Raw genomic sequence first — 24,556 nt, 5'->3', positions numbered from 1 at the left:
ATGGTGTGAGACAGAATTCTAAAAGACAAAACAAAACTAAAAGTCCTTGCCAACATCTTGAGCACGGAAGGGGGAACACGTAGAAAGGAGCACGTAGAAGAAGCTCTATTTTGATTATGCTTAATCTTGATTTATGTCTGGAACCCTGAGTGGGGTGATGTAATGCACCTGCCAAGTTCTTTGATCTGTTTTGTACAAAAACTGAAGCTTTACAGAAGTAAAATTGCAGCAGATTTTCACTACACAGTGTGTCTGTCTGTCATTTCCCTTGCGTCGTATCCTGACTATCCTATCCTACACCCTGGTCTCCCGTGGGTGGTGGTCTCCGAGAGGGACGGTCCGCGGCACTTTCCCACTGACCTATTACTTAATCTATTAAGCTCTCATTTCACAGTAAATTCTTCCCCATAAAAGCATTGCCATTAAAGGATATTGACTAGACAGGCAATTATGGATGTAGACAGGTTGTTCAGGTAGCTGATCAAATAGAATTTGGAAGTGGTTTGTACTCTAAGATAAAACATGTACTGAGGCTAGACATGTACATCAAAGACCTCCTAGCAGAAGTCCCACAGTACAGCACACCATCTGCTCAAATCCTTTTTAACAGTGGCTTTTGCAGCTCACTGGCTCTGCAGTCTTGGTGTGTGAAAGCCAAAGTTGCATTTTAAGTTATAATTACTATGCCTTAGAGATACATAAAACAAAAGTCCCTCTGACCTGTTCACCCCTTGCCCAAGGACCGATAGGTCCTGAAATGCTGGAGGCTATTGTTTATGGGCGATATCACACCACATTTTCCCTCCCCTAAACAGGCTTGTTTGACCCATCTGCACCAGATATGCTTCATCACATGTGGGCAAGAGGTTCACAGGCAGGAAATACATCAGGAAATACCCTTGCTCCAATTGCATGTAGGTTGGAGGTACATCAAAATGTGTGCTTGCTCCCGATTGGACCTGATGGGAAATGCAATGAATTGTGGGTTTTCCTTCTTAAGCCACTGAAAACTGTGACTCGGGGTCATTTTCCGGGAACATGGGTATGGACCTGGCCAGAGCCCATCCACCTGGCCAGTATTTTGTTAAAGCCTGCTTCAAATTTGGCCTTTAAACTGTGGTAGTAGTCTTATTCTTGATCAGTGGGATTAGCACGTGATATAGAACAGTGCTAACCCTTATTACTGGCCAACCAGTGTGTAGAACTACACACTGTCACTGCTGATTTCAGGCCAAGGCTTTTAAGTGATGGGACATGCACGGGAGTGTCTTTTGGGGTACACTAAGCTGTTCCAGGCCCTGGAGAAGTAGGTAGCTTATGTAGACACAGCAGCTGAGGTCTGAGCAATAGCTCATACTGGGATGCCAGGAGAAGTAAAAGTTCCACTAAAGGGTTAAACTCCAGCAGGGAAAAGTGGAAAGCAGGCCAGGGAGGTAGTTTAGTAAAGTGCTTACCTAGCATAACGCCTGAATGTCAACATTTCTCCCTTTTGTTTACTATAAAACATGAGTTAGGGATATCAAGTGGGGTAGGAAATGAGGGCACTGGGTTCTTGAAACTTCTTCCTGCTGACCTGGGGCTTGACATTTTGGGAGACCTGAAAAGGCTAGGGTGCTGGCCAAGTCCAGAAATGGCTGACTGTTTTACTTCACTGTCCAAGTTCTGTGGGGCTGCCTGGTGTCGTGTGGACCTGGCAAGATGCAGACAGAGTAGAAGATAAAGTTAAGTTTAGGGGACAATTTTTTCTTAGGTCCTGGTAATTGAGGGAAGGGAGTCCCCAAACCAGAAAAAGGTGGGAGGCTTAGGCTGTTGATTGACAGTACTTCATAGAGGGATGCATTTGACCTTTTCAAGGTGGATCTAAGCTGACTCCCTGGAGCTTACAAGAATTCTTTGAGTTGGTAAAAAGATAAATTCTGAACACAATATCGACAGGGACACAGACAACCTTTACAAGAGGCCATTTAGAAGGGCAGAACTCCATTTCAAAACACATTGTGCCAGACATGGTGACACAAGCTTTTAACCCCAATACTCAAGAGACAGGCAGAGCACTGTGAGTTCAAGGCCAGCTTGATGGTCTACTAGTAAGTTCCAGGTCAATCAAGGCTACACAGCGAGACCCTGTCTCAAAAAAAATTATACACACACACATACACAATTTTTTTCTTTTTTTATGAAATATTCACTTATTCATTCACACAAGGAATAATTAGTAACTGTCATATACTATACAGCATTTAATATACACCAGGAGATACAACATCGACATGAATGTTTCTGCCTCTTAGACTGTCTGCTAGTAGGAAAAGCACGCAGTGCTAACAATTGCAGCAAATGCATGTATGGCATTCTTTGTGTGTTGAGTTCTCTTCTAAGCCCTTTCTATAAATTATCTGCATTTGTCTTCAGTACAACTTATACAGTAGATGCTGGTACTATCCCCATTGCACAGAGGGAAGCTGAGGCATAGGCAGGCTAAGTAACTATGTGCATACAGTCTTGAATGTGGAGAATTCTATTTGTGTCTATTCATTTTGTTGATAAATATAGGTGTGGTGGAGGGTATGGGTGAGGAAATAGAGACAGGAACAGAGATGGGTAGGGATATAACTATCCACTTTTCAAGAATAGGAGACCCCTAAACTGAAGGAAATAAGAAGACTTAACATTTCTACTCAGGGAAGCAGTTGAAAAATAGATCAAAAAATAGAAGTCAGAAAGATTAGGGGCCGGAGAGATGACTCAGCTGGTAAGAGCTCTTGCTGCTCTTCCAGGGGACCCAGGTTTGAATCCCAAACCCCATTTGGCAGCTCACAACTGTCTGTGACTCCAGTTCCAGAGGCTCCCATAGTGCAACTCCACTTGTACGCCTGTAGTGTACCGCCTGCACTACAGGATGGTCCGCAAGCCAGGCAAGGGGCTGGAAATTGAAACACATACACACACACACAGAGACAGAGACATGGGTCATCCTTGAATTCCCCAAGAATGCCAACTTTATTGTGTTCCAGGGCAGCTTATATAGGCTCTCCTTGACTAATGGCCAGGCCCTAGTTCTCAGCTGCAAGCTCATCAGAAACCACTCCCCTGCCATCAGGAACTCCTGAGAATCTCGTGCTCAGAGCAGCTGCAAACACAGGAAAACAAGTTGTTTGCTCAGAGCAGCTGCAAAGCAAGTTTTTACAGGAAATTCAGGGTCTGGGGGTCCGCAGTCCCCAACAGGCTCCAGTAACCTCTTCTGTCCACATGGTACATGGACAACTATATGCATAAATAAAAATAAAGAAACCTAAAAAAAGAAGATAGGTAGATGATAGAAAGTAGACAGACATACAGATGGTAGGTAGGTAGGCAGACAGATAGATAGAAGGTAGATGTAGTGCTATGTGTGGTGCATACAGGTAATCCTATCACTTAGGAAGCTGGAGCAGGAGAACCATGAGTTTGAGGCCAGCCTGGGCTGCAGAATAAGAGCTTGTCTCAAAAGTGAAGAAAAAGAACAGAAAGAGGAGAGGTATAAAATAGGAAGTAATGGAGGAAAGGGTTTTTGGTTTTTCTTTTAAGTTGAGTAGCTAGGGTAGGTGACATTGGAGTGGTCATGGTAGAATTGTAAGGTATCACAAGCCAAGAGCAGCAGGTCCCAGGGTTCAGCAGCAAACTCCAAAGATGCTATAGATAGGGAAAGAATGATGTCTCAGTGGTCACTGTCCTGAGGGCAGCTCAGGCAGATGTGCACAGAGAGAACACATGTCAATTGTACCCACCCCTGCCATGAGTCTCTCCACCCTTACATGATGCAGCTTCCATCTGGAGAGACACAAAAGGGGGGATCAGAAATCCCGAAGACTGAGCCTTCAACAGAAATAGACTGAACATTGACCTCAAACGCGTATTTGAATTATTGAATCTGAGTAAATTTAAGTGAACCAGAATGTAAAGTCCCCCAGGCATCCTATAGCCCCATCCAGCACAATGCTGACTCATGGGTGAGCAAAACAGATCCACAGAAGGAAGGAAACACAGCATCCACAGCGCTGCCGCCCAACCTTCAGGCAGCACCTCATGACCAGGACCAGGGAAATGATTGGGATAGCAAAGAGAAGCCAGTGTCCTGACCTGGCATGCCCCTCCAACCCTCGCTCCGTTAGCAGAAAGTCTGTCTCCCACAGGGTCTGAAGGACATGGGGAAGGGGAGGTTAGGAATCAAGCACACTGTGTCCTTCTCCAGAGAGAACAAAAAGATTACTCTGTTTTTCATACAGTTTTTCTATATCTAAAAGTGTAATATGGGAGAATCTGCGGCATTTTCGAATTCAATTATGCAGCACAGATTTAGAAGATCTAGTAGTGCACATGCATAAATTTATTTCTCAGTATCACTTACCAGACTTTTCCTTTTGGGCTACCAACCAGCTCCCAAATCATGACACAGAGACTTTTTATTAGTATGAATGTTTAGTCTTATCTTAGCTCTTATTTTAATCTGCTTCTGTTTATCTACATTTTGCCTCAGGGCTTTTTACCTTTCTTCCTGTACGTCTTACTGCTTCCTCCAGAGTCTGGCTGGCTGGTAGCTGCCTGGTTTCTGGCCCCAGGTGTGTCCCTCTCTTTCTCCTCTTTCTCTTCTCCGTTCTTCTGTTCTCTTCCTTTGAGCCTGGATTTCTCCTCCTACCCATTTCCTCTGCCCACAAACCCACCTATCCTTCTCCTGCCTAGCTACTGGCCACTCAGCTTTTTATTAGACCAATCAGGTGCCTTAGCCAGGCAAGGTAAAACAGATAAAGCACATCTGTATATAATTAAACACACATCGTTACATCATTAAACAAATGCAGCGTAAACAAATGTAACACATCTTTACATAGTTAAATATCCTATAACAGTATCAGTTGCAGCTAGTGACAGACATAGGACATAATCCTAGCCATGAGATACAAATAGGACCACCAAATGAGACTCTGGGATGAACAACTTATAGAAGAAAAGGCTACATCACATGTAAAGATGTGTTGAATGAAATGCAGATGAGCTACTGAATATTCAGCAGCCGTCTCTGATCACGAGAAGTCCATCACAAGGGCTAAAACTGCATTTTATGATAAACACAGTAAGAGACTGAAGAGATGGCTCTGTGGTTTAAAGTTTTGACTGCTCTTCCATAGGACAGGAGTTTGATTCCCAGCACCCACCCAGCTTTACGCAACTGTCTGTAATTCCAGTTCCAGAGGATCTGATATTCTCTTCTGCCCTCCATGGCACCACATGCATGTGGTCCACAGACATCCAGGCAGGCCAAGTACCCATATACATACAGATTCTTTGTTCTGAGATGCCATGTGAGGAAAATGAAATCACTGCTCAATTAAGTCTCTGTAGTCAGATTTCCCCCTTCCTTTCTTATGTGTGTGCTTGCATGCTAGCACGTTGTGTTCATGTGTGTACACATGTGTATGGAGGCCGCAGGACAACCCTTAGGTGTCATACCTGCAAGACACACAAGCATGCGGAGGACAGCCCTCAGGGGCGTCTGCTAGACACACAAGCATGCGGAGGACAGCCCTCAGGGGCACCTGCAAGACACACAAGCATGCGGAGGACAGCCCTCAGGGGCACCTGCAAGACACACAAGCATGCGGAGGACAGCCCTCAGGGGCGTCTGCTAGACACACAAGCATGCGGAGGACAGCCCTCAGGGGCGTCTGCTAGACACTCACTCTTCATCTATTGCAGGGTGGACTGGCCCGCGCAGCCGCTGTAGGTCAGGAATCCAGCTGGGGAAAGCTCTGTCACCTCCCTGGCTTCCACAGGGCTGAACTCCTCCCAGGCTCCACGAGAATTTCCTTCTTAGTTCGGTTAGGTGACTATTGGTTGCTGACTTGAAGAGGGCCTCCCACAAGGCTGCTCCCATCATGGCTGCTGGCTTCTTCTGGGCAGGAGGGTAAGAGACAGTGAGACACAGTGCTTGCCTGAGCAGGCAGTCTGTGATGGACTCTTTCGTCCTTTGTAACCTACTCAGTGATAGCACATCACTTAAAGACCTCATTTATTGTATCTGTACTTTCTACTTATTTATTTTAGCCCTGGCTGTGCTGGAACTTGTAGACTAGGCTAAACTTGAACTCAGAGATCCACCTGTCTGCCTCCCGAGTGCTGAGATTAAAGGTGTGTGTCACCACCCCGGCTTGTATCTTTATTTATAGTATGATTTTAATATGTATTTATTTAGTAGACATAAGGTCTTGCTGTCCTAGATCCCTCAACACCCCTACCTTGACCTCTAGAGAGTGTTTGTATTACAGGTGTGTACCACCATACCAAGTTTAAGACTTCATTTAAATTTAAATTTTTAATTTTATTTATTTTTGACAACAGGGTCTCATGTAGCCCAGGGTGGGTTCAAACTCACTAGCCAAGGCTGCCTTGAACATTTTTGTTTGTTTTTCAACTGGGTTTCTCTGTGTAGTTCTGACTGTTCAGAGACCAGGCTGCCTCTTCCTCCGAGTGCTGAGATTAAAGGCGTGTGCCAGCACAGCCTGGCCCAAACTTATTTTAAAAGGTAGGGTTTTACTACCTTTAAAGGGTAGACCAGGCTGGCCTTGAACTCACAGAGAGCCACAAGTCTCTTCCTTCTAAATTCTGGAATCAAATGAAAGGTGTGTGCCATCACACCTGAATGCTTGAACGCTTGATTTTCCCACCCCTACCTCAAAAGTACGAGGATTGCAGACATGTGACACCATGCCCAGCAAAAGTTTACTTTTCAGAGTAATTTTGCTTTTATTTATTATTATTTTTTTCTAATCTGTATGCATAAGTACAGGGATCTGCTGAGTCCAGAAATGGGCATCAGATCCCCTGGAGCTGGAGTTACAGGTGTCTGTGAGCAACTGGAGGAGGATGCTGGGAACTGAACTCTGGAAGAGCAGAAAGTGCTCTTAACGACTGGAGCAATTTTAAATTCCTAGTGAGATTTAGCAGAGCAGGGAGTTCTCTCCGTCAGTCCTCTGACACAAACAGCCCTCCATGCTCTCAGCAGCCCACACGAAAGGAGCGCATCTGTACACTTAGTGAACCAACACTGAGAGTTCACTGTGCTGTATGGATTGACAAGGACATAATGGCGTGTGACCACTCTTATGTGCAGAATAGTTACTGTGTGCTAAAGAATACTGTTCTGTTCATCACTCTTTCTAAGTGATCTGTTGTTTGATCACATAAAATCCTGCATTTTTAGATTAACTTCCTTCACTTAGTAATACACTGAGCTTCAACGACTTGATAGCTCATTTCTGCTCAATGCTAATAATATTCCATTGTCTGGACAGTTGATTCACCTACTGAAGGGCAGCTTGGTTGCTCTCAGAGTTTGCAATGATGAATAAAGCTGATATAAACATTTCTGCATAGCTTTCTATGTGCACATATGTTTTCGGCTCTCCTGGGTAAATACCAAGGAGCAGAAATGCTGGGTCTCACTATGCAAGCATGGTTAGTGTTGCTAGAAACTACCCACTGTCTTCTGAATACCTCCATGTTGCTTTCCCACAAACAATGAATGGGTCTCCTCGTGCTCGTACACATTTGAATCGTTAGTTCTAGGTTCTAGCCATTTTGATCAGTGTGTAAGTGATATCACGGCGTTGTTCTAATTTTCAGTTCCTGGATGGCTTATGAGGCTTTACCACACCAAGAGCATAAATAGTAGACAACTCTCTCGAGGGGTGTTGCTATAAAAAAGAAATGAAAGGTGCATTATTGTGGAGTTAAAATAGTGGGGTTCTTGGTTTGGTTGGTTTTAATTTTATTTTTCCATGACTGGAAAGATGGTTCAGCAGTTAAAAGAGTGTAATGTTCTTAAGGAGACCTGAGTTTGGTTCCCTGCATGTTTCAGGTGACTCACAGCTGTCTTTAAGTCCAGCTCCAGGAAAACTAACGCCCTCTTCTGGCCTCTTCAGGTACAGCATACACACAAAATCACACAGAGACAAGATTTCCAGTCTAGGTAGTTCTTATCCACAGTGGGGATCTGTGCATTGAATATTCAGCTTCATTTTATGTTACCCACATACCTCAGAGTACTGTGGACAACAAGGCTGGCGTGTGTAAGCGAAAAACCTGGGAAATTCTTTATGTGAACTCTCTGGTAGCCCTGCTGAGATCATAAGCGAGAGCATCACAGCCCAAGGTTTTCAGGGCACACACCTCTGCATCCTCCAGCTGCCCACGGCAGCCATGCAGGCTGACTTGGGCAGATGAGATCGTTCTGCTTCATCAAGAGCAGACATTCTCTTGGCTCACACACAAGCCTCCAGCTGCTTAGAACAGACAAGCTGTCGGGGAAGAGACCTGCATGTGGCAAACTGCCCAATAACCCCAATTAAAAAAGAAAAAAGTACCCAACTGGGGCAATCACTTAAACCATAAACAACGTCTGCTGCTGCTTTCTGATCTCACTCTGCATCGCAGCAACACACAGAAATATGCACCAAACACAAACACAAGAGCCCATGAATGGCCTCATTAATCTAGCAAAGCAGATTCCCACATCTGTGTCTGCTGGTCCATTGAGGACATGAGAGCCTTAGCTCCGGGAGACAAAGATCAAGACATGGTAGGATCCAGCTCAGGCAGGAGAATTGGTCTTGTGACTGCTCAGCTTGTGACCTTCGAACTGAGACTGGCCCATCCAGCCCCACCCTCGTCTGGATCAGGGTTATAAGTATTTAGCACTGCCCTGGGCAGTGATAGGGAAGCGAGAGAGCCTCAATCCCTCCAAACTGATTGTGGATCTTCTCCAGGAGGGATGAGCTAGTGGATGTCGGCAGCTAGAGCAGGAGAGAGGCCTGAATATTTATCCTGGGTTAAGTGCAGGATCGTGGCTAATGAGGACCTCTGATTGTCTTTCAGCTAGTACTATCAAAAGAAGCGTGAAGGTTAAAGTTCATACTTGTATCCCATTGACTGGCTGCTGCAGCGGCTTTCCGAGGCCCCTGCTTTTGCCTTCCCCATAAAAGAGAACTTTTACCGGGCTCCTACTCAGAGCACAGATAGAATGGAGGACTGTGGACTACCTCAGTTTCCCCTCAACATTTATATCAACACGGGATCTTATTGATATTCCCCCCTGGAAGGGATGAGTGAAATCACCTGGTGCGAGTGGCAAGGAAACACGGAACATGCAACAAACCCGCTTGAGTTTATTAGAGGGGGCGTGTACAGGCCCCGAGAAGTCAGTGTGCAGAGAGAGAGAGAGCTGAAGATGGTGCCTCCAGCTTTTAAGGGCTGCCTAGCGCATGCGCATAGGGGATGGCATGGTTATGTCATATGCAGGTGACGGAGCTCACGCATTAGCATTAGCGCAAGGGCTCACTCAGCTGTGTCATACGCAGGTGATGCAACCATGCTACACGTGGGTCAGCTGCCCGAGGGCTTGTCCGCACAGGCGTGGCCCTGGAACTGGCAAGTGTCAGCCATGTTGTGTGGCTTACAATCCTTACAATGAGAAAAGGCTAAAGAGCCCAGAGTGTGATCTAGCTGAGTCTGGAGCTGGGGATAGATGCTTTCTGATAGTACTGTGTGCCTTAACAACGCACTTGGTGGCGTCCAACAGAAATGCCAGCTCAGTTCTGGCCACCAGAAGCCCCAAAACCAAGGTGTCAGCAGAACCAAACTACCTCTAAACACTGAAAGGAATCCTTCCTGTGCCTCCCTAGCTTCTGGCTGCCGACAGAGTCCTTGGCATTTGGGGCGTGTAGTCGCATTCCACCCTTTGCTGTGTTTCTGTCTTCCCGTCTCAGAAGGATTCCAGTTGCCTTTAGTTAAAAGGGCCCACCCCTGTCGAGTGATGGCAGAGGTCTTTAATCCCAGCACTCAGGAGGCAGAGACAGGCGGATCTCCACTGACTTCCAGCCCAGCGTGATCTACAGAGCAAGATCCAGGACAGTCAGGGCTACACAGAGAAACCCTGTCTGGAAAAAAAAAAAAAAAAAAAAAAAAAAAAGGCCCATCCCAATGACCTCAAATTAACTTGATCACAAAGCTAAGGCTATTTCCCAATAAGATCACGTTCACTAGTACTGGAGGGTAACACTTCACGTCTTCTGAGGGATGTTTGATCTCTATCACCCATGTCTGGCCTCAGTGCTGTTGATTTTTCTGCAATACCAACTCCTCTCGTCCAGAGTCACAGAAGTGCTCCAAGAGCAGTGTGTTTTCAGATCTTGGCCAGCATCGGAAGTTCACAGCCAGCAGTGAGCTTTCCGGATGTGGGGTCTTCTGCTCGCATCAGCCCCTCTTCAAAGATATTCTACTCCGCATCATGTCAACGTCACAGTTTCCTCAACAGGAGCGAATTCTGTTACATAATTAGGTGTGGGTCTTTAAATGAAAATAAGGACAAAAGGGTGTGGCACAGTACTAAATGCAGTGTCTGACTTTAAGAATCACGCCCTACACTCTGTGGCGCCAAGAACCTCTGCGGTCAGGGCGATAAGTGGTTCTGGGTTGGGCGCAGGCTAGGACGCGCTGAGGCCACCAGGGGACGCGCGAGGGCCGGGGAGTTGGGACAGGGCGGGAACCCGGGCCAGGGCGGGCAGGGCGGGCAGGGCGGGGCCCTGGGCCACTCTGGTTGGCTGCGACCCGTTCTCTCTGTCCAGCCCATTTTAAACTTGGTCCGGCCGGGCGTCTCCCCTTTTCCGCCGCGGCGTGCTCCTGGTAAGTAGTACTCGTCCTGCGGAACGCTAGATCCCGCCACGTGGCCTCGGGGATCCTCACTGCGCCAGCCCCGCGTGTCGGTCCCGGCCGGGTGCGTGTCCCCTCGGTGTGGGACTGGGGCTCGGCCTCGGCGCTGTTCGGATTTGTCTCCTCCGGGGTGAAGGCACAGAGTCAAGACTGTCCCCGGGTCCTTGGCACACTCGGGGCTCCCGCCTGCCCAGTAGTCTGGTGACGGGGACATCGCCTATTTAGGAAGCGAATGAGATCAGAGATCAAGAGTAGCAGGATAATTTCAATGTTAGCAAGGAAAGGAGGTAATTTCGCCCACACAGCCGCGTTCTCGGCACAAGTGCCCTTCAAATGCCACTTTGTACAGAGACTTTTTTTTAAGGTTGGAAGGTGGCTTCTGAGAGCCGATGACTGCAAGCGAGTCAAGCAGGGCGCTCTGCGCACCCACAGTGGCAGGATTAGCCAGTGCTTTATGTTGCCTAGCCTTACTCTGACACAAACCCACCCTGCCTGGGTTTTGTGTCCTGGGCAAAAATCTGAGTCTCTGGGTCCACACTTGTACAGGGATTAGATACCTAACTTCTGTGCTCCGTGATGTAAAAACACTTTGTTCCTAAGACCAGGCATAGGTGTCTTCTGAGCACTTGGGAGTCCTGCCTGCACACTGCCGCTTTAACATCTGTGAGGTCTAAATTTAGACGTGAGTGAACGAAGGAAGGTACTGCTTGGGTTTTGTTTTTTAATCGGTATGTGAACTTGTGCTTGTTGGGTTCCCATTCTGGCCCAGGGAATCTTTCTGCTCTAGTACTGTAAAGTGTTGGGACTTAGGGGTACAGCAGTACAGAGAGCCCTTACTCTTCGTGAAGCCCATTTCAGAGCGAAAACCTTCTGGGCTATTGTGAACAATATCCAGTATTCCCTGTGCTGCAAAAAAGAAACATGCCGTATCTTGTGAACAATATCCAGTATTCCCTGTGCTGCAAAAAAGAAACATGCCGTAGTTTTAAGGGTTAGGTTTCTATTGAGTCCTTCGGATTGACACAGTCTAAGAGCCTAGAGTGAGGGACAGCATGAGGTCTAAGGACTCCGGACAGAGAAGTTCCAGGACTACAGGTTTCTTCCCCCTCCCTTTTCAGCTTCAGCAAGCGTTGATTGATTGATGCTTCTGATTTTGAAATCAATGAAAGTGCTTCAGCTTGCCTTAAAGAAATACTGCAGCTAGTCGTTTTTAAACTTGATAAATTATCTGATTGTGTGACTGATTCAGTTGGAACGATGGCACAGAGGGAATAAATAAAATAGATTCCCATCTGTCGGAAATGTAAAGATCACAGCTTTGTACAGGAGTGTTCAGAGGCAGGACTTATGTCAACAAAGGCAGTTAGCCCCAAGAAAGGTTGGTGTGTGCCTGTGGTTTTCTTTTTAATGGGGTGGAGGGAAAGCTATGGCCTGGTACTTGTGCCATTGTTGATGCTTTTTTTTTTTTTCTTACACAGGTGCTGTGTGTTCTGCCCAGAGCGTTATGAGCACAAGGTATGAGTTAAATGAAAAGGTTTGTGATTGTCGGGCACAATTCCAGAAACAATTCTTGGCCAAGGATGAGAACTCTAACCTGATTGGATATGCTGCTCTGATGGGTTGAAGGATTTACCTGAGGCCAACTTAATAGGAATTTAATGTAGTCACACCACCTCTTTATAGACAGGGACAAGGGGACCGTGTAGTGAGGTGGTTTAGGAATACCAAACCTGACCTTTGAATTTGGTTCCTGGGCCCTATGGAAGAGAGAACCAAGTTATCCGTGGACCTTCATGTGAGTGCTATGGCACCTGTGTGCACACAGAATAATAAATCTCTGTTGGTAAATGGAGCAAGTTGAATTACCAGATGTACTGGATAGCACGCTGAGGATTCTGTTTATGCAAGGTCAACATTGTCTAGACATCAGCATGTTACTATAGTATTGTTGGTCTAATTAGTTACCTCCGGTATTTCTCCTGCAGCCTGGTGCTTGAGATGAGCTAGTGCAACTTCGAGAAGAAAAGGTATGCAATTGTAGTTAGAATCAAACAAAACATTGATTTGGGGCAATCCCAGTTGCATAGATAGAAACATGCAAATCTTGTCCTATAGAATTCATTTTCGTTAGTTTAACACAAAAGATCTTTTTGAGGTTTTTATTTATAAAATAGTTTTGTTTTTTTTTTTTTTTTGCCTTCCCTGAAACTGGAATTAAAGTTGTGAGCTGCTGTGTGGGTGTTGGGAATTGAAACTAGGTTCTCTAGAAGAGCAGCCAGCTAGAACTTTTTTTTTAAAGATTTATTTATTATGTGTACAACATTCTGCCTCCATGTATGCCCACATGCCAGAAGAGGGCACCAGATCTCATTACAGATGGTTGTGAGCCACCATGTGGTTGCTGGGAATTGAACTCACAACCTCTGGAAGAGCAGCCAGTGCTTTTAACCACTGAGCCATCTCTCCAGCCCTAAACTCAGGCAACTCGGGAGAGTGAGGTGTTCGATGAGCTCCACTGGGTGTCTGGGCTCAGTACCTGCCATGTGTGCACTCTATTATGCTCAAATGCCTTGTAGAGAAAATCAAATTGGAATTTAAATTTTTTTAGAGAACCTCATAATTATGAGTCTCAAACATATGTACATGGAGAACTTCACACTCTTCATCTAGTGTGAAGCTGTGACCTCAGACATAACTGGTGGGATGGGGTCGGATGGTCATAGTCTGTCCCTTTCTCAGCACACGCTAACCCCGCTGGCAGACACTATTCCGGAGGCGACCTGGGCCTAACTCCTCTTCCCATCCCTGGCATCGTGCTGACAGCAGCACAGAACGCACGTGCTTCTTCTCAGGGAAGAGTGCTGTTACTAGAGACAAGCCTGGCCCAGTGGAAGAGCTTCCTTAAAGCTATCGGACTCCAGCACGGGAATCTGGCGGCGGGGCCCTGGGTCCTACTCCTCAGCCACTGGTCTCTTGTCTCACCATAAATATTCTTATTTCTATGTTTTCTCTCTCTTTTTTTTTTTTTTCAGGGAAGTGGCAGTGAAATTACCTGACGTGAGTAGGTCAGATGTTCCCGACAGCTTGCTCAGGTCTGCCATCACCTGCCAGCTGCCTTAGCCTGCTTTGAGCACCCATCTCCAGCCCTGCTCATGTAGAAAAAGACGCCCCCCCCCCTTACCATGCACTGTTGCAAAGTAGCCCTGTAGTGTGGCCCCATGGCTGCCTGAACTTGACCTGAGCAGATAGCCCCTAGGAAATAGAACCCCCCCCCCCCCGACTTTTTCAGGAATTATGAGGCCAGTTTCCCATTCTTCCCTAAATAGTCGACACTGGCCCCTTCCAGGTGACATCATAATAGCATCCTGGTTACATCAGGCACAGACCTGGGGGCCTGGCTGGGACTTCTGTTTTGCCCATAAAAGGGAAAAAAAATTACCCATGAAGGAAGAATCTGCCCTAAACCTTCAAAGGCCCTAGAAAACCTAACTTAACAGCTCTCCCTGGCCAAGATACTGTTCTCTGCTCCAGCATCCCTACAGTTGGTGTCCAATAAACTGTTAACCTGTCTATGGAATGCTCTTGTTCTGTGTTTTCATTGTCAACTTGTAAGTTCCAGAGGGTTTCCGGGTTGTCTTTTTCTGCCACCACGTATCCTTCACACAAACACTGATTTAATGTGTTAACTGTTTGCCTGCATATATGCCTAGAACCTTCAGAGATCAGACAGGGCATTAGAGGTTGTTAGCCTCATCTGGGTGCTGGAAACCAAATCTGGGTCTTCTGGAAAAGTAGTCTCCTCTCTGTGGAACATCTCTGCAGCCCCACTTTTGAGGGTCTTTAATACTACATTGTAGCTGGGCGGTGGTAGGCCTGCCTGGTCTACAAGAGCTAGTTCCAGGACAGGCTCCAAAGCAACCTTGTCTTGAAAAACCAAAAAAAAAAAAAAAAAAACCACCATTGTATTAGATGAGTTGGCAAATACGCATGTCCTGTGGTAAAGATAACTGCCATCTATGGGAGAGACAGTGCCACGCCTATTTGGCCGTGCAAGATGGTCGTTAGGCATCTACTAACTTGTCAAAGGGAAATGATTTAGGTTTTGGGTCATAAGGAAGATTCAATTGTGAGGAAATGAATACCTATTTCCACAGTTTCCACCACGTTCCTACAATGACTTGGGATTGTTGTCAACAAATACTAAGTGGTACAGTAGTTAGAAGAGGGAATGAAAGCCCCGAAAGAGGATGGCAGGGAAATGAATCACAACGACATTCCGTGCTGTCAGCTGGGGCCCGTTTGGCTCTGAGCTCCCTAGCAGCAAAGAGCCAGCTCTCAAAAAACGGCTGTGACAATGGAGCATCATTTTAAAGCAGAAGAGGGGAGGAGCCACCTGCACTTGAGGCTTCCCAAGGGTGAGACATGTTTTTCCCTGTAACCTGGAGCACTGGCTAACTAGAGGAGGATCTAGAGAAAGTGGAAAAGACTGGGTTTGGCCCCAGAGTGGGCAGGCAGGCAAAGATTCATAGGAAACCTGGATCCACTCTTCTGGATGTCAGACGGAAGCCAGGCTAACGCAGAAGCAAGCCATGGTGGGACAGAACAAGATCAGTCAGGTGTGCTTGAAGGGTTTTTATCCTGTATTAAAAAACATTGCGTTGGCAGGATTTACCTTGTATTTATAATCTGAAGACTCCTGATCCCCTGTTCTCTGATACTGATATAATTGTGGTTTATCAGGGGTCATACAGCCAAGGTTAAACGGCCTCCTGATGATGCCCGCTGTAACTGCAAGGAGCCAGAAGTCTTCACCCTCCACCACTGACAACTGCATCCCCAGGCTCCAGTCTCTTTCAGAGACAGATCAAACTCAAATGTTTGGTGTGTCACTTTGATTTTGTTTCTGGGAACAGAAGGAAGCATTAGTGTTGAACAGGTCCCTGGATCTGTAGCAGAGTAGCACCCACTCTATAGCTTATCAGCCTCCCACGGAGGCACTTGGGAAATCATAGTTTGGAACTATTCTAACATGGTAGCTACCATTGACATGTGACTTCAATACTTGAAATGTGTCCAGCACATTTGGTGTGTGCTGTGTTGTAGAAATCAGATGGGATGAATGTGGAAAAGATTCCAATTTTACAATGATTATCATTGGGTTGAACGAAACAGTTTGAAATTATGCAAATATGGTTTGTATTGTATGTCTTGGACAATACTGGTCTAAGATACAAAGCAAAACATAGCCAGGGAAATAAATAGTGGCCCACAGTGTAATAGAACAACGTTGCTGTTCTACCACACAGACCCTCAGGGAATGGTAAATTAGCAGTTAAGATGCAGGATTTGCAGGGAAGCAACTGTCTTTTCCGAGGGTGGAATTTGAGAGGCGAGCGAGCCAGTACTACTTGGCACAAATCTGCATGCAGCTTGTAGTCCTGGTGATATTAAAGACTTTAGTGTATTTGCTAAACAATCTTGTTCTCACCCAGTCTGCATAAACATTTGTGTGCTCATCAGAGAAACCAAGAGCCAACATTTAATGCAGATGCTGCAGGAAAGTGCAAGCTTCCCTAGTGAAAAGCAGATGCAGAATCCTGGTGCCTCCATTTGTGCGCGCGTGTACGTGTGTGTGTGTATGTGTGTGTGTGTGTGTATGTGTGTAGTATTGCAGTCTTCCAGGCATTTTTACAGAAGGAGAGAAGTTGGGAGAGGTGGTACATAAATACCACCAGGACTTGTAGAAAGTATTTTTTTTTAAGGCCTTATGTTAAGCAAAATGTTTCACAAGGTTCTCTTTCCCTCATTTTCACTTAACTACAAAAAGCAATCCTGTGAAGATTCCCTTTGGAGTTTTCTTGCTACTAATAATATTTTGTTTTCTTCTGCGAGATGGTAGGGATTCAATCCCAGGGCCTCAGGCATGCTATTCCAGCCGGTACGCTAATCCCAGCACTTGGAGGCAGAGGCAGGTAGATCTCTGAGTTCAAGGCCAGCCTGGTCTACAGAGAGTTTTAGGACAGCCAGAGCTACCTACACAGAGAAACCCTGTCTCAAACCACCACCCCCTCCCCAAAAGTGATTTCCCATGGAGTTACAGCCCTGGCCAGTCATTCTCTTAACAGTGAGGAAATTCTTCCTTTGTTTTCACATTTTATTAAACAGGGGCTCTTAACCTTGGTAATATCTGGAGACCTGTGATTTTCATAACTGGATGAGGGATGATCATCTAGTGGGTGCTACAAGATCTCCCACCAGGGCAGCCCTACAACAAAGGATGATCTGACCCAAAATGTCAACAGTGCAGGAGCTGATAAACGCTGTCTTAGAAAACCTCGCTCTCCACCGACCTGCCTAGATTACTCGCACCACACAGAGAGGCGTGAGTGCTCAGGGGGCTTTACTGCCAACCCCAGTGCTTTCACGTCCAGATGGCCTTACATTGCATAACATTTATAAAACTGTGACTAATCACTACTTCAAGCCGAGAGCTATACGGCTTTTCTTCTAGTTTCCTCAAAAAGCTAGCGTTAGTGTTGACTAAATGGTGACCAGAAATCCCATGCTCACTGCAAACTACATGGATTCTTACTCAGAGCTGGTCTTAGCTTGATGGATGAAGTGAGGCTTGCTCACGCTGGCCACCAGACTGTTAGGAACGGACAAAAGGAATTTAGCCTAAGTACTGCCATTTTGTTTCAGACTCCATTTTAATTATAAGGTGAAGTTAAGTTCAAGTTCCCAGGGCCTAGGGGAGCTGGGGACTTTCTAGTTCCTGACCAGCTTCCTCAATAATCAATAAAAATAGCCTGCAAAATAGCTCATTATTCTTCTGTTCCCCCAAATAATAGATGTTTCTAATCACAAAAAAACAGATAGGTTTGATTGGTTGTACATTTAACATAGATCAAACACGTAAGGAAAGTCCCTAATCCCTGAAGTTTGACTGGTGGAAAATTGTAACTGTAACTTGGCACAGATGTTTGTGGGTTTTGCGCTTAAATACTTGCTGAGATGAACGTTTAGGGACACAGCTCCCAAGTCTGTGCTATTGTCCCTGACTGGTCAGCTTCTTTCCCTTTTCCTCATATTCCTGCTGCCCAATTCAATAACAATCTTGCTTTGTGTGGACTTGCTTTGTGTGCCTATTTGGGTTATTTTGGATTCTTGGATCCTAACATTTGGGGATGTTTCTGGGATCTGAACACCTACCCAGCAGAACCCCAAAAAACAAGGACTGTTTTCCCTTCATTTGGACTTCTGGAAGTATTCTGGTTTCCGGTTGGCACCTCTCTGGAGCCCAAGAAAGGAGAAACTGGATGCAGTACAGGAGACATCCTGGCCTCTCACTGATGCCTGGAGGGGAACACCTGGTTCAGGTTCTGTGTCTCCCTTAAATGTGTTTGTCTCATCTTGTCAGTCTGTCCATCACTCTCAGTGTTGGTTTTGGGTTTCACTTTTCTGTCATTCTCTGTCTTGTTGAATACTTTGAAACCATGGATAAGCTTCCTCAGCCCTTACACCCCTGGACCTTGTCTTGCAGGGTTCCAAGTATTCACAACTGACACCTAGGGAGACACTGTCTTCCCAGGGAAGCTCCACACCCTCTGTCAACTTGAATGGCCAGCCCTCCAGGTCGGATGGGCATTTGAAGGCTCTTTTAACCTGTCTAATCCAACTGTAGTTAGGAACATCATTTTTGGGTTACTGGGTCATCCTGACCAGGTCCCTTACATCATAGCCTGGATCTTACTAGAGTAGGAGTCTCCAAAATAGCTTAGACCTCATCTTCCACCTAAAAACGGCTCTATTCTGTCCCTTCTCACTCTAAAGCCCAGGGCGGCAGTTTTGCCTACATCTAAGGAAGAAATGTCACTATCTTACTCCCTCCCGCCTCAACCATGGGTGCCATCACCTCCCACTCAACCTGCCCCTTCCCCCACTCTCTACCCTGATCTTAGTTTTCTTCCAGGAACCCAGTCCTGAGACACCAACCCTCCCCCCCAGAACCCTTTCTTATCCCCTCCCCATACTTGCTGTGGTTTGATTCGCCAACCCTCCACACATTCATCCTCTGTCCCCCCACCCCCACCCCCTTCAGCAGGCAGGCACGGCTGACAGAAGGGAGAGGAAATAATCCTTTCTGGCTCTATACTCCATTCGCTACCAATGAGCTCTATAACTGGAAAACCCCAAATTTCCTTTTTCTGAGAAACTTCAAAGTTTAATCTTCCCTTTAGAAACTATTGGGATGACTGCCAACAGCTCCTGTAGACTTTTTCCTTATGAGGAGAGGGAAAGGATTATGAGGGAAGCTGGGAAATTGGCTCCTGGTGAGAACAGGTGGCCCAGCACTAGTCTGGCGATCATTGAGGCTGTTTTCCCATCATTCCACCCTGACTGAAACCCCAACACTGATGGAGGTAAGGATCCCTGAAAGTCTACCACCAGACTCTAGTGGGAGGTGTCTGTGCAGCTGCTAGGTGCCCTAACACTATGTCTAAAATTAATCACTATGTAGGAAGCAAATGAGTCTCTTAGAACAGCTAATGGAGGTCTATTGCTCTTATTCTTCCATTGGCTCCAAAGCAGAAGGAAACAGGAGAGCCATAAGCACCGCCTTTGTGCCCCAATCGGCTCCTAACATTAGGAAGAAACTACAGAGGCTTGAGGGATTTGAGGGAGAAAATCTCTCCAAATAGACAGAAATAGCCACTAAGGTCTATAATCAGGAAGATAAACAGGCAGAGAAAACTGTTACAATGATAATGGTCACTTTCTAAGAGGAACAGAGATCCTGGTCTTGGGAGCCCCAATTCCCTCATCTAAAACGACTTCTAGAACTAAAAAAAAAAAAAAAAAAAAAAAAAAAAAAAACCCTTCAGAGAAACCAATGTGCATTTTGCAAAGAGATGGGCTATTGGAAACACGAGTGCCCCCGACGCAGTAAGCTCAAGCCAGAAGTCTTCCGCTGGACTGAAGGTCCCTCCCCGAGCCCAGGGTAACTTAACAGTAGAGGGAAAGCCAATTGAATGCTTGGTTGACACTGGGACTCAGCTGTCAGTCTTGCAACTTCCAAAAGGACCTCTAACCAGTTAACAAACCTTAGTTTGGGAGCTACCGGAACCACGCCATATCCCTGGGCTACAGCATAACAACCGGACCTAGGAAATGGTACTGTAACTCCTTCATTTATGCCATCTCTGAATGCCCATACTCTCTCCCTGGTCATGACTTGTGGCACAAACTGTGTGCCCATATTATCTTCCAGGAAAGGGGGATATTTGTCGAACACCCTAAGGAAGAAGAATTTGACATTCAAAAGTATGGCTTATTTGTGACCCTGCCCCTGGGAAAAGAATGCCTTCTCACCCCCACAGTGTTGTGGGAGGTCTTTCCGCCCCTCCAACCAATAGCTGCTGTGATACCAGCCCATTGGGGCGTGGTCTCACTCCCTTTAAAAAAGCGGCTATTTCCTCTGCTCGCTCTCTTCTCTTACGGCTCCGCTGGAGACGAGACTCCCTTCCTGGTTGCGCAGATGGCTGTTGTCTGGGATTGTGATCTGTAAGTTTTTCCCCTTTAAATAAATAACACCCTATTAATCATAACTCCAAACTGGTGTTGCCTTGTTCGTGACTTACTCCTTCACCACAGGAAAGGAGTTAGGGCCCAACTCTCCTATTTTACAGAAATTTCAGAGAAAGTTCCCCCAAGTATGGGCTGAGACTAATACACATGGTCAGTCAAGCCCCCGGCCCTAGTACTTGTCCAGTTGTAACCATAGGTGGATTCCATCCAAGTCAAGCAATAGCCAAGTCTTCAGAACCCCAGGTGATGCTGTGATTACCATTGATAAGCAAAGAAGCTGCTTTGGGCCTGTTGATAGGGCAGAGCTTAGGTAGGTGGGGAAAACTAAACTGAATGCTGGGAGGAAGAAGGGCAGAGAAAGAGAGAAGCCTTTCCGCAGGAGACAGACACTGGAACTTTAGCCGGTAAACCACAGCCACGTGATGATTCACAGATTAATAGAAATGGGTTAAATTAATATGTAAGAGTTAGCCAATAAGAAGCTCAAGGTAATGGGCCAAGCAGCGATTTAAATAATACAGTTTCTGTGTGGTTATTTTGGGCCTGAGCACCCGGGAACTAACTAGCAGCCTCCTACTATACCCAGGCAGCTATCAAAGTTCATATCAACCACCTATGGGATGTGGGAATATTATTTCCTTTCCAGTCCCCATGGAATATCCCCTTGTTACCTGTACAGGAAGCCAGAGACTAATGACTTTAGACCAGTCCAGGACCTGAGGGAAGTCAACAGGAGGGTGGAGGATATCTGTAGTGTTGTATTATTTGTATTTTGATAAATAAATGTTGCCTAAAGACCAGAGGCAAAGCTAAAGCCACTAAAGCTAAACCACATTAAATGGTGACACACACCTTTAATTCCAGGATTTGGGAGACAGAGTCAGATGGATCTCTGTGAGTTCAAGGTCACTCTGGGCTATACAAGATCAATACAGAAATAAATCCAGGTGGTGGTGACCTACACCTTTAGTCCCAGTACTAGGAGTCACAGGCCTCTAATCCCAGCACTAGAGAGAATATAAAATGAGAGGAGAGAGAGGCTGTCTGCTTAGTCTGTGGTAGCCCAGCCTTAGTAGAAGTAAGACTTCTCTAATGGCTTGGCTGCTTTGCTTTTCTGGTTTTCAGGTTGAATCCTAATTTCTCTCTGGGTTTTTACTATTCATGCTACAGATATCCACCCCATGCTAACCAATCTGTGTATCCTTCTTAGCATGTTGTCACCAGAAAAACAGGCTTATATAGTTCTGGTCTCATCTTCAGCATCTCCCTGGCCCCTTAGCGCCAATCTCTGCCTTTGAATGGACTGACCTGGAGACTTGTTTCAATGGACGCTTAACATGGACTCACTTACCCCAAGGATTCAAAACTCCCCCAGTCTTTCTAACAAAGCTTTAAATGCATATTTGAGTGAATACTGCCTTACTTTCTCCCAGGTTGTACTTTTGCAGTATGTGGATAACTTGTTGACTGTGGCATGGATGAGATGGACTACGAAGAAGCTGCAGAGGGACTGTTAAGAACTCTGGAGATGCTGGGATGTTGTGTGTCTGCAAAGAAGGCACAACTCTGCACCCAGAAAGCTGGATACCTGGGGTTTGACCTTCAAGAAGAAAAGAGATCTCTGTCCATGTCAAAGAGGCTACTTTGGGTATATCAATGCCAATGACAAAGAAACGAATAAGAAACTCCAGGGGATGGCAGGGTACTGCAGACTCTGGATTCTGGGATTTGCTGAAATTGCCAAACCTCTGTATGAGGTGGCAAGGGCTGGAGGGTAAGTCTCCATGAACTGAGTCAGAAGATAAAGCTCTGCTATTGACACCAGCACCCACACTGGCCATGCCTGATGTTGCCAAGCCTTTCTACCTATCTGTAGATGAAAAGAAGACCATGGCTAAAGTGGTATTAATTAACCCAGAAACTTGGGCCTTGACATTGTCTTGTGGTCTACTTACCAGAGAAATTAGATCCAGTGGCTGGTGGGCCAGCTTGCTTGAGAATTATTGCAGCCACTGCCCTACTAACTAAAAATTCTAGCAAACTGACTCTCGAACAGAATTCGACTATTATCACCCCCATGCAATACAGAGCCTATTAAAAAGCCCACCAATCGATGAATAATAAATGCCAGGTTAACCCATTCCCAAGCTCTCTTGCTAAACCAGCTATCTTAAAGCTTCTATTGTTATGAAGAGACACTATGACCATGACAACTCTTTAAAGAAAAACATTTAATTTGGTGCCTTAAAGTTCAGAGGTTCAGTCCATTATCATCATGGCAGGACGTGGCCGTGTGCAGGAAAACATGGTGCTGGAGAAGGAGCTGAGAGTTCTACATCTTGCAGGTAACATAAAGTGAATTGGGACACTAGCTGCTGCTTGAGCGTATATGAGACCTCTAAATCTGCCTCCAACAAGGCTATTCCTACTCCAACAAAGCCACACTTCCTGACAGTGCTACTCCCAATGAGTTTATGGGGGGTCAATTACATTCAAACTACCACACCAGTCAAAAATTAATTTTGCTCAGGCTACCACCCTAAACTCAGCCACTCTGCTACCAGAAACAACTGAGGGTCCTCTGCATAACTGTTTGGAGATCCTCACCCACTTCCAGGGTCTGAGACCCGACCTGACTGATATTCCATGGGACTCTCCTGATCTAGAAATGTTACTGGTTGCGGAAGGAGGAAAAGAGTTGGCTGGGATTGGGGCAGTGACCTTAGAGAAAGTTTTCTGAGCACAAGCTCTCGCCACTCCCTGGGGGCATTCACTCAGAGGGAAGAACTGATAGCTCTGGCCCAGGCTCTCAGATTAGGGAAAGGAAAGACTGTTAACCTTCATGCTGACAGCCAATATGCCTTTGAAATCATACACATGCAAGGGGCCATTTACAAGGAAAAAGGACTCCCAACAGTAGAGAATAAGAACCATTGAAAACAGTCAAGAGATTTTATTTTAGACTTGCTGTCTGCTCTATGGACCCCAAGCAGGTCTCCATGATTTGCTGCCTTGGACATCAGAAGGGAAACTGGCAAGAGGCAGAGACAACCAGAAGGCTGATCAGGCAGCCCGACACCTGCTAGCCACCACACTGGTGACCCTTCCAATCAGAGTTCCTGGAATCCCCCACACACTCTGCTGAAGACAATGCCTCTTCTCAAAAACTTCCCTATACCTCCCTCAAGAAAGGATGGAGATATGTGTCAGATGACAGAATCATCTGAGGACTTCCCCAAGTCCTCAGAGAAACTTTAGCCAGACAATTTCTTACAAGTACATATTAGGTAAGACTAAGTAAGCTAGCCTCTCTTTTAAGCCTCTCTCTAAGCTAGATCCTCCAAGATATTGTTTCCAAGGGTCCTGCTTGCCAGGCTATAATCCTGCACCTCAGTCTAATTGGAAATAAGGAGAAAGGGCAAGAGGTAGGACACCTGGAGTTTTGGGGGAGGTTGACTTCACTGAGGTAAGATCAGGATGTTTTTTTTTTTAATTTTTTATTGAGAAAAAGAAAAAAAAAGTTTCTGACTCCTCCCAGCCTCCCATATCCCTCCCCCTCCTCCCACCCTTCTCCTGCTCTCCCCACTCCTCTCCCCCTCCCTCTCCAGTCCAAAGAGCAGTCAGGGTTCCCTGCCCTGTGGAAAGTCCAAGGTCCTCCCCCCTCCATCCTGGTCTAGGAAGGTGAATATCTAAACTGGCTAGGCTCCCACAAAGCCAGAACATGAAGTAGGATCAAAACCCCGTGCCATTGTCCTTGGCTTCTCATCAGCCCTCATTGTTTGCCTTGTTCAGAGAGTCTGGTTTTATCCCATGCTTTTTCAGTCACAGTCCAGCTGGCCTTGATGAGCTCCCAATAGATCAGCCCCACTGTCTCAATGGGTGGATGCACCCCTCGTGGTCCTGACTTCCTTGCTCATGTTCTCCCTCCTTCTGCTCCTCATTGGGACCTTGGGAGCTCAGTCCGGTGCTCCAGTATGGGTCTCTGTCTCTATCTCCATCCATCACCAGATGAAGGTTCTATGGTGATATGCAAGATATTCATCAGTATTGCTATAGGATAGGGTCATTTCAGGTTCCCTATCCTCAGCTGCCCAAGGAACTAACTAGGGACATCGCCTTGGGCTCCGGGAGCCACTCTAGGTTCAAGTCTCTTGCCAACCCTAAGGTGGCTCCCTTAACTAAGATTTGTGCTTCCCTGCTCCCCTATCCAACCTTCCTTTATCCC

The 24,556-nt window shown here is 46.2% G+C and overlaps 1 long non-coding RNA gene and 1 other non-coding gene across 4 annotated transcripts; both read left to right on the top strand.

The window, feature by feature from the left end:
* Positions 1 to 10,673: 10,673 nt before the first annotated feature.
* Positions 10,674 to 14,314, top strand: LOC126491163 (uncharacterized). 3 transcript variants are annotated; one of them, XR_007589331.1, is made up of 4 exons: positions 10,674 to 10,716; positions 12,222 to 12,277; positions 12,729 to 12,770; positions 13,776 to 14,314. It is a non-coding gene; the product is annotated as an uncharacterized lncRNA (long non-coding RNA). The 3 variants fall into 3 exon arrangements; XR_007589330.1 differs by having other exon boundaries at positions 10,690 to 10,716; positions 12,222 to 12,258; XR_007589329.1 differs by lacking the exon at positions 10,674 to 10,716 and having other exon boundaries at positions 10,727 to 12,258.
* LOC126491177 (small nucleolar RNA SNORD93) lies at positions 12,315 to 12,385 on the top strand. Its single transcript, XR_007589338.1, has one exon. It is a non-coding gene; the product is annotated as a small nucleolar RNA SNORD93 (small nucleolar RNA).
* Positions 14,315 to 24,556: the final 10,242 nt, after the last annotated feature.

The sequence above is a fragment of the Alexandromys fortis genome, unplaced genomic scaffold (assembly GCF_014885135.2).
Source record: "Alexandromys fortis isolate MF-2015 unplaced genomic scaffold, M_Fortis_MF-2015_v1.1 scaffold_245, whole genome shotgun sequence".
NCBI classification, from domain to species: Eukaryota; Metazoa; Chordata; class Mammalia; order Rodentia; family Cricetidae; genus Alexandromys; species Alexandromys fortis.
Note: the sequence above shows the minus strand (reverse complement) of the source record. Positions and strands in the feature narration are given on the sequence as shown.